A 9,588-nucleotide genomic window follows, 5' to 3' on the forward strand; every position below is an offset into this window, starting at 1 on the left:
TTTTGACAACAAAATAATTATATAACCTTCTATTTTCACTTATTTTTTAGTTTACAAAACCAGGTCTGTTTTCTTTTATCACAGAAGCATGACTAAATCTTAAAAGATTTTTTTTATTTTAATTTTGTCAAATCAGAATATTGCACAAAGAGAGGAAGAGAGTCTTCTTAATAAATTAATTGCTTTGATAATGAAATCAAGTATGACAGCAATGACCCTTGCCTGTATTACAAGGTCAGTGCAGTGATCAGGGGTCAAAGGTAGGCACAACTTGAACCCAAGACTGGTTTAAGTGGTTTAACTTCAGAAAATGACATTGTTGGTGCATGTATGTGAGAAAAAGAAATTTAAAACTAATTTAAAGTCAACAATATAGTTTGATATCTGGATGACATATCAGGATGCCTGCTCCATACTGTTTTCTTTTTCTGCCATATTGATTCCAGGTGATCAGGAAAGACGTCCATAAATGTATTCTCATACAAGAGCCCAGTAGAAAAAAACAGAGGAAGAAGAAAGAAAAACCCAGGAACATAGAGTCTACCTTCAGTACAGTATGCCTATCTACAACTGTCCTTCTTCTCACGGTTCAAAAAAGATAGAAAAGCCCCCAGGAAAATGCTTTCCTGGGAAGTACATTAGTCTATCCTGAATTGTGATTATTTCTCCAAAATTAACAAAATGAATTATCTTTCTTGGCCTTCTAGAACATTCTGCAGACCCATCAAGGTGCAGACTGGACTGGAACATCTCTGCATTACTTTTTACATCATGCTTATCAATTAATGGCTTTGCAACTGCATTCCTGGAACTTGACTGTCTCATCAGTATTTAATTGGTAGGAAACACAGATGGAAAATTATGCCAAAGGACCTTCCCATTCATGAAAGAGATCTATACTTCTCTAGTAGGACAATGGTTTTGTTATCATCCAAAGGCCCAAGAGTCATTCAGCTTTCCTGTGCTGAAAAGTGACAATTTTCTTGAACTCATCTAAGATATTTAAAATATTGAAGCTGTTGAAAAAGAGTTCCATTGGTTCCACTGAAAGACTAGAGAATACAAAGCATTTACAGTGCGTATCACTGAACTGGAGGCTTATTAAGCCAGTCTCTAATTAATGTAACTATCTCAGCAGAAAATTATTCACTCTTTCTTTTTATAGTACCAAATCATCTATTTATCACAGTTCCCCTTAATAACTTCCATGAATAAGGAATACAAACATTTCCTTCCTATAGCCTACTTCCCCATGAAACACCTCTTTCTCCTCTCCAAAAAAAAAATGAAAAAGGAAAAAAAGAAAATCAAATAAACAAAACCACAAAATAAACTCTACAAATTCTTCTCCTTTCTCTTTGCTTACTTACTGTGTTTCACTAAGATTTGTACAAGAAATCGATAAAGAAACAGCCAAACAGCAGGGAAACCTGCATTTGAACAAGTTCTAAAGACATTCAGCTAAAAAAGCAGTTAAATTTCCAATTCTAAACTCATAACTGAGAGACAAGATGTTTGGGATTAACAGTGAAATAAAATTCAAAAGCTTAGTCAGGAAAGGGTAATGGAGTTTTAACTGGTTTTATCATCCTGGCATATGGAAGTTCAAACTTGTTGCAACTAACAAGAACAAGTTCAGTGTGCTCAAGACCAGCTCCCTTTGCTTAGCTGAAACTCTTTGAGAACACAGTGCCCTGAGAGTCTCTGGCTCAGGTACCCTGATCACAGCTGCTAGACAGCAACAAAACATTAGGTACCATCTACTGCAGTGCCTTCCACAAGTGAAGTCAGTGCTTATGGGGCAGGACATGGCAGTTTTTGAATTCAGATAATTTAATATCTTCAGAGAGCTGCAAGTCCTGACCATTTATCTGCCTTGTATTTTGACATTTTAGCAGTCCGTTACTGGAAATGACAACAGCACTCATACAATGTAAAAGCTTATTGTAAGAAGGGTTATGAATGAGATGACAGAAGATGCTACACGACTTAACCCTAAGTCATCAAACTAAATGGTAATTAAAACCAAGAGTAATACAAAACAATAAAAACATTTCACAAGGAAAGAAAACATCCATTAGAATTCTGACTGTGGAATCAGACAAAAAAACAGTTTGCTACAGAAAGCTGTCTCAGCACACTAGAATGTTCTGAGGGAATTGTTTGCTCTTACCACTTTCTTCTGCTGTAATCCATGAAAGATAAAGTAGATAGACACAGCTTTAACTTAAGAAACAGACAAATTAACCCAGAAATAACAACTAGATGATAAAACTATTATTTATTTAGCTTCTGAATTGCATATTAGTTTTCTGTTTTCTTTATCATACTGAAATTGTCTGAGTGTGCTTCATTCCTGGCCCATTTGTGCCACATCCTAGTTGCAGTGTAGAATAAAACCAAATGCACATGTGAAATAGATAAGAAAAAAGTAAAATAACTACATGTCAATTAAAAAAAGAAATGCTTAATAAGCTTGTTACCATACTAAGCCAGGAGCAAAATTCTGGTCACATTCTAAACTTCCTTCCCTCGTCCTTGATTCCTTTCCAATCCAATTTTTTTCTGTAAAAATAGTTTATGGCAAAAAAAGTTTATGGCAATAAATTGCCATATTTACAATGGCAATAGCAGTGCCTCAGAGTTTATGCATTTTGTTGACAGGATTTTCTTTTAGAACAGAGTTTCCTTTAAAATAAAATGAGTGTCCACTCCAAAGCATGATGTTTACCACCAAATTAGTTCTGGACAGATCTCTATCTGTTTCCTTTCTCTTTTCTTTCACACAAATATGTCTTCTGGCAACATCACACAAAAGTCAAAACAGAACTACCAAGAGTTTTCCAGACATTTGTAAAATTGTACAAAGCTTCAAACAGTTATGTCATTTGACAAACAGAAGAAACCTGATACATGTGTCTTAGCTACAAAGAAAGAAAAGTTAGTCAAGTTTACTGAATGCAGTAAGGACCTAATATTTTGTTTTAAACTTCAACGTAGAGAAGGAACAAAGTAGGAATAACTAAAAATAACATTTGCTTAAGCACAAACAAGAAGTGTTCAATTTTAATGCACAAAACAATTTAACATTTCAAAATCTGTGTGATTTTGGGGACACCATTAAGGGGACAGCAAGAGGAATTTAGCTCAGCTGAATTCAGCAAAATGTTTGACACTGATTTTGTCAATGAAAAAACACCCCTACTCCTTAAGATGATGATGAAAGCTGAATCTTCAATATTTTATATTTTTAGCCTATTTAAAGTACTTTTTTCCTTACTAGGAACTTAATATTTTTCATCTACCAAAGCACCTGTTCTTTGCAAGGATTCCCCTATTCAGCTAATTCACCAAGGCAGCACCATTAGGTTCAAGGAATATAAATGTACATAGATCTATTGTGACTAAAAAAAATAACAATATTCCTCAGATTTACTGAGGAACCAGCTAATGGTTAGCCAAAAAAAAAAAAAAAACAAACCCAAAAAAACAAACAAACAAACAAAAACAGAAAAAAAAAAAATCCCAAAAAAACCAACAAAACAAAAACCCGCTTCCAGACACTAAGCCCCTATGATCAACCACTCCCTCCTTCAACCTGTTACGGTTCTGGAAGAGGGCAATGAAGAGAGGCTTTTCCGACGAGCCCTCAGGGCGGGGAGGACTCTCGGGGCGGCCCCTTTCTGCCTGCTCGGTCTGAGCTGCTCTGCTTCCAGAGCTGCTGCTTTCCGAGAGAACCACCGGAGCGGGCGCGGTACCTGCGGTGTTCCTGCAGCGCCCATCGCCTCACGGAAAGCCGCACCCGAGCATCCGTAGGCACCTGAAGCGAGAGGAGGAGGCGAAACCGCCCTGTCCTCGGCCGGAGCCCTAGGGCAGCCTTGCTGAGGGGTGAACCGGGCACCACTGAGCGGCATCACCAACGCTGCTCTCCGCGCCTCCGGAGAGGGAGCCTGGGGCCGAGCCGGGCCCGCCGCCGCTGGGCGCAGCCCGCTCTGAGGGCAAGAGGCACAGCCCTCGCCGAGGGCAAGGGGCGCAGCCCGCCCTGAGGGGAAGGGGGCGCAGCCCGCCCTGAGGGGAAGGGGGCGCAGCCCGCCCTGAGGGGAAGGGGGCGCAGCCCGCCCTGAGGGGAAGGGGCGCAGCCCTCGCTGAGGGCAGGGGGCGCAGCAGCGGCGCCTCCCGCCCGCCCGACGGAGCATCCAGACAGGAGCCGAAGCCGGGACAAGGGGCTGGGAAGCGCCGCTGTGCCCCCTGCGCCCCCGCCCCTAGCCGGGGCCTCAGCCGCTGCCCCGCAGCCTGCAGACACTTCTGCAGCTGTTCACAGGCCCGCTGAGCCCGTCAGGCAGCTCTCGTCCGGCGGGAGGAGCACGGAGTGATGTGAGGGAAAACACTGCCGGAGGGCCGAATGTGAGGGGGACCCGTGCAGCAGTGTCGGAGTTTGTCAGCTTTTTAATTTAGAGCTTCATCTTTGCTGGCAGCTGGGTAAGACAGTTCTTAGTCGGAAACTTGTCTTCATAACCTTTTTCACCGCAGGAACCACTGGTGCCCAAGTCAGCAAGCTCTGCCTGGTGAAAACCAGCTTTACAGATCTTTCTCAAATCGTTTTAACTAAACCTTTAGAAATTATTCTGCAAGGACGTTTGCTATTGCAATAGGGATAATTTATATGCTGTAAGGCTTAAAAGAAAGATGTTCATCCATGCTAGTGTCCATTCAGCATTTGGTTCACTGGAAGTATCACCCACACTTGTCCCTCATACAGGACTGAGCCTGTGGGGGGGTTTTTAGTCATAGTTTTCTTAAGGGACTGTAAATCCCCCTGAATTAATTAGGGAATATGTACCACTTTTGTTTAGAAAATGAAGATGGGCTTTGGTTTTCTTTTGTTCTTAATCTTCACTTGATCTTTGCCAGTCACAAAATTATCCAGTTTAGGTTCTGCATTTTAATTGTTAAAAAAAATCCTTATAAAGTAATGAAGTATAAACATATCCTAAATAATTTCCCCCAGAGAGACTTATCTTTTTTTTTTATTTTTCTTTTTTCTTTTTGTGTTATCAAATTGAGAGGAAGGCTAATGTCTTTACAAGCAGTTTGTTGAGTGAATGTATTTGTGCTACGTCTTTGAAATAGATCCTAATGTCTCTATTAACTTTGGGCAGCAGGTTCGTTGCGGTGCCCAGACAGCTTGGCTCCTGGAACAAACAGGTGGGTCTGCACAAGCCTGAACTTCTGAGCTTTGGGGTAAAATAGTAGGTTCAAGGGGCGAATATGTGCTAGGTGGTTCAGGAAGGCTGTACCTTCCTAGTACCTCAGCAATGGGGAAAAGAAGAGGTCAACATGTGACTGGGAATTCAGGTTAAAAGGAGGCTCCGCCCTCCAAAACTTTGAGAGAAAACCCCGCGGGTGCGTGCCCCAGTGGACTCTCCCATTATTTGAATAAAGTTGAAGGACTCTTCTATCTCCTTTTTGGACATAAACCTCTGGCATTTGTGGATTTTCCTGACAAAATGCTTCCTTTCATAGCCTTCCTAAAGAGGCCCTATAAAAACAGCCAGGACAGAACAAGTTCCAGCTGCCTGCCAGGGTCACCAAAAACATGAAGATTTACTTTCCAGTATGGCCTGCATCTGTCGAGATAGAAAGATAAAAATTACCAGTCTAGTCATCTCACGACGTTTAGTAATTTTGGCAAGGATAGCATTGTTACCATAATCTTGCATAGCACATGTTACTGCATGGACATTTTAATTTTTTTTTTTGTGTCTAATAAAGGGCTTGATTTGTTATAAATCCATAAACAACACACTTCAGAAATCACACTGGTAGTATTTTGGGCTTGGTTTGTTTGTGGGTTCTTTTCACAATTTTCTACCCCTACTGCTAACTACTGACCTTGAACGGACTGCACTGCTTTGTGCTGGGGCAGACTTGTTTTAAATATTACTTATGCTTTATCAGCAGTCTAGAGAAATACACAAAAAGGATTTTAATTGCATGTATTTTTGTTTAGTACTTCAAATTTTTTACTGTAATGCAGCTTTGTGCCCTACTTTGACTGGTCCAAGACTGCAAAGAGTATAAAGACTGTTAAGCTGTTATCTTTGAGCAGGACAGGTTTTGTGATCTTTCTGTTGCTTCTGTACAATGTGAAGCCCAGAAAGGGATCAGAAGAAAGCAACTATGACTTATTTTTGTATTTGCAAGGACTTGCACTGCATAAATAAATGTGTTTAACACAGCCATTGCATCTGTCAAAGTGAAATCTAATGTAATGTGGTTCATAGAATGCTGATTTTTACATCAAGTTCATTCTGTTCTAATTATATGCAATAAGAATTTTGTATCATTTTAATTGTACTTATTTAAATCACACAGAAGTAGTCAAGAGAATTCAAGCTGTTCTAGGCACACTTCTAATGCATCAATTATTTAACTGCCATAGAATCATCATGGGATGTTAAGGGCTTGGAATGGACCTTAAAGATCCTCTAGTCCCAACCTCCCTATGCCATCTGCAGGGACAACTCCCACTAGACCAGGCTGCCCAAGGCTTTATCTAACCTGTCTTTTAACACTATCAGGGTTCACACTGTCATCTGAGGCCTCAACATTTCTGAATATTTTATCTTCTATCTACAGTTTTCTAGGTGAAAATATGATATGGTGTCATTTAATATTACTTATACCAAACAACAATATTTTATTGCTGATCAGTGGGTTTTTCTCATGATAGAATTCTAAACTTTTCTCTTTTGTAGCAAAACATGGTGTTCCCATTAATCTGAGAAACAAACAATGGAATTAGTTAACACACCTTTCTGATGGGTCATGAAACTGGAATGCATTTAGTACTGGAAAGTTACTAGTCACAGTTAAAGACACGCCTGTTGACACCGGATGTTCTGGCAGACATCCTTGTGATCATCTGTTATGGTGAGTTTGCTAAAGTCTGGAAAGGGCTAGGATTTGCTTTTGGTGGGGTCTTCTTGCTGTGTTTTTGAAGTCCAGTATTCTGGTTCTGCAGACCTTATGCTTGCCCCTGGCAATGTATTTCCTTTGTATGTGCTTCATATGTGCTGGGGTCAGGATGTCAGATTGAAGTATCTGGGATAGATAGTATAGGGAAATGTCTTGCTAATTAGAAGATAATTCTTGGTAGCTTCCAAGCCCTAGGATGGAAAGTTTACAAACAGCTGTGTAGCAACATGGTGGTATTACAGGGAAAATCTGTCAATCTAATGGTATGTTTCATTATCTTTTTTTTTTTTTTTTTTATTCCATGGTTGAACAATGCATGCTCATATGCAGCTGAACTATGTATGTTTTTACACTCTCTAATTACCTTTTTATTCAAATCCATTTGCAAATGGGGTGATAATAAATTCATTATTATCTCTTCAGAAATCAAAGTATGTTTCTTTCTGAAAAGATAAACAACATGATAAACCACTGTCCAAATTCAACATTTCCAAGAAAAAAAACAAACAAAACTATTATTATATATTACAATTGGAAAATTCTGATGTTAATTTTAACATGACTGTCCTTAAACTGGTTTCAAATGTGTAGCACCAGGTTTTAAAATACTGGCCATTGTTTGGGGCTATTTTTTGTTTAACTGTTCTGTAGATAGGATGCCAACTGTGTATTTTAATGGGAAAAAGATTACAAATTAAATACATGATTAAAAATAAACATGATAATTAGTCTGTGAATGCTAGCCACAAAAATAGTGGGCATATTTGATAGCCAAAATCCTTATGTGCTTTCCTTCTGGATTTCATAATGGCACTATTTCAAATCGATGTAAATTTATGTAGCAAGACCTCTGTTCTGTAACTTAATGACATGCAAACAAGTTTGTATCCATGTCATATAAATTGTTGCAAAGAGGTGTTAACTTGGAAATAGTATGTTTTACCCTTCAACTGAAGGCCACTGCTCTTGGTAAGAAATTCAGTGGAAAACAGCATTGTACTACTACAGCTCATAAAATAAAAAGCAGTTTACATGTAACATAAATTTCTAGTGAAAATCTTAGTAGTATGCTACAAACTTTTTAAAAAGTTGTTTTGAGGTCTGTGAGCATGATCAATGGAGAACTTGTGGTTTTGGTTTTTAAATTAGATTCTTGTCCAAATAACAATTCCCTACCCACAGCAGGGGTCCTGTTCCCATTTGGTCTTTAAGGAGTACACAATATTGCAATATTTTTCTATATATAGATCAATTTGGCATGTTAGTACACACTTTGCTTGCTCCATCTGACTTTGTGACACAGTTGCCAAAAGTCCTTTGGGACTTGGCTGAGGAACTCCCACAACATAAAAGCAAACTGCTTGATTTTTATTTTTTTTTTCGCAAAGGAAACTCCCGTTAGTTTTAAATTAGTCTTGAACAGCAGAGCTGCTCTCCCCTGTAGATCTACATTAGGCTTGTTGAATCAGCTTGCTTTTATTCCCTGTAACAGAGGTCCTGATCTGCAATTTAGATTTATTCTTGCTTAGTTTCGACCTTGGTGGAGGAACAAAAGCTGTGGTTTTGGCAGATGAGGTTACATGCAATGATCTTTCACCCCCTCTGTAGCAACAGAGTATCCACTGTCTTTCATCTTTTCATCTTTGCCTCTGGCTTGTGGGCAGAAAAAAAAAATTTCGAAAGAGCATGAATGTAAAATGTTACACCATGGCTCATTAGTTCTTTAGCTGTGTGCAAGTGTAACCTCTCTAGAAGACGGAAAGAGTTTGAAGAATGTGAATTGCATGGGCTCCTTTGCTGAGGAGTACTCGGAGCAAGCTGGTGGCAGCTCCCACTAAAAGTCACTGATCTTTATTGCTTTGCTGCAGCTTTATTTTGAATGATGGCAAGGAGTGCAGTGAGCTTCAGAAAAGGGAGAAATGTGGGTTTTTAGTGGCTGCCTGCTTGTGGCAATGCCCAGTGGTGCTGGCAGGGAGCTCATCCCTTGTCAGATGACAGTGGAGTGCTGTACTGGGTTCCTCAGTACAAGAAAGACAAGGAGCTACTGGAGAGGGTCAGTGAAGGGCACTAAGATGATCCAGGGTCTCTCTTTTTAGGAGAGACTGTGGGAGCTGGGCCTGTTTAGTCAAGAGACAACTGAGGGGGGATCTCATTAGTACACTTAAATATTTCAAATGTGGCTGCCAAGAGGATGGTGCCAGAGTCTTTCTGGTGGTGCCCAGAGACAGGACAGGGACCAGTGGCCATAAACCAAAACACAAGTTTCACCTCAACATGGGGAAGAACTTATTTACACTGAGGGGGCAGAGCACTGGAAGGGGCTGACCAGAGAGGTCGTGGAGTCTCCCTCTCTGAAGGAGTTCCAAACCCACCTGGACACGTTAATGTAGCACCTGTTCGTGGTGACACTGCCTTGGCAGGGGGCTTGGCCTGGATGATCTCTTGAGGTCCCTTCCATCTGTAAGAATTCCGTCATTCTGTGAGACCGTTCCAGGTGGGAAGGCCGACCCGCAGCAGCTTTCAGGCCGCTCGGGGGAGGTGGCGGCCCCACCCACGGCCGGGCGGAGCCAGCCCTCGGCCGCGCTTCCCGAGGTGCTTGGCTGGGCCGCT

Source organism: Pseudopodoces humilis, chromosome 1 (assembly GCF_049639895.1).
Source record: "Pseudopodoces humilis isolate 2021_Gansu_Grassland_sample_001 chromosome 1, ASM4963989v1, whole genome shotgun sequence".
NCBI classification, from domain to species: Eukaryota; Metazoa; Chordata; class Aves; order Passeriformes; family Paridae; genus Pseudopodoces; species Pseudopodoces humilis.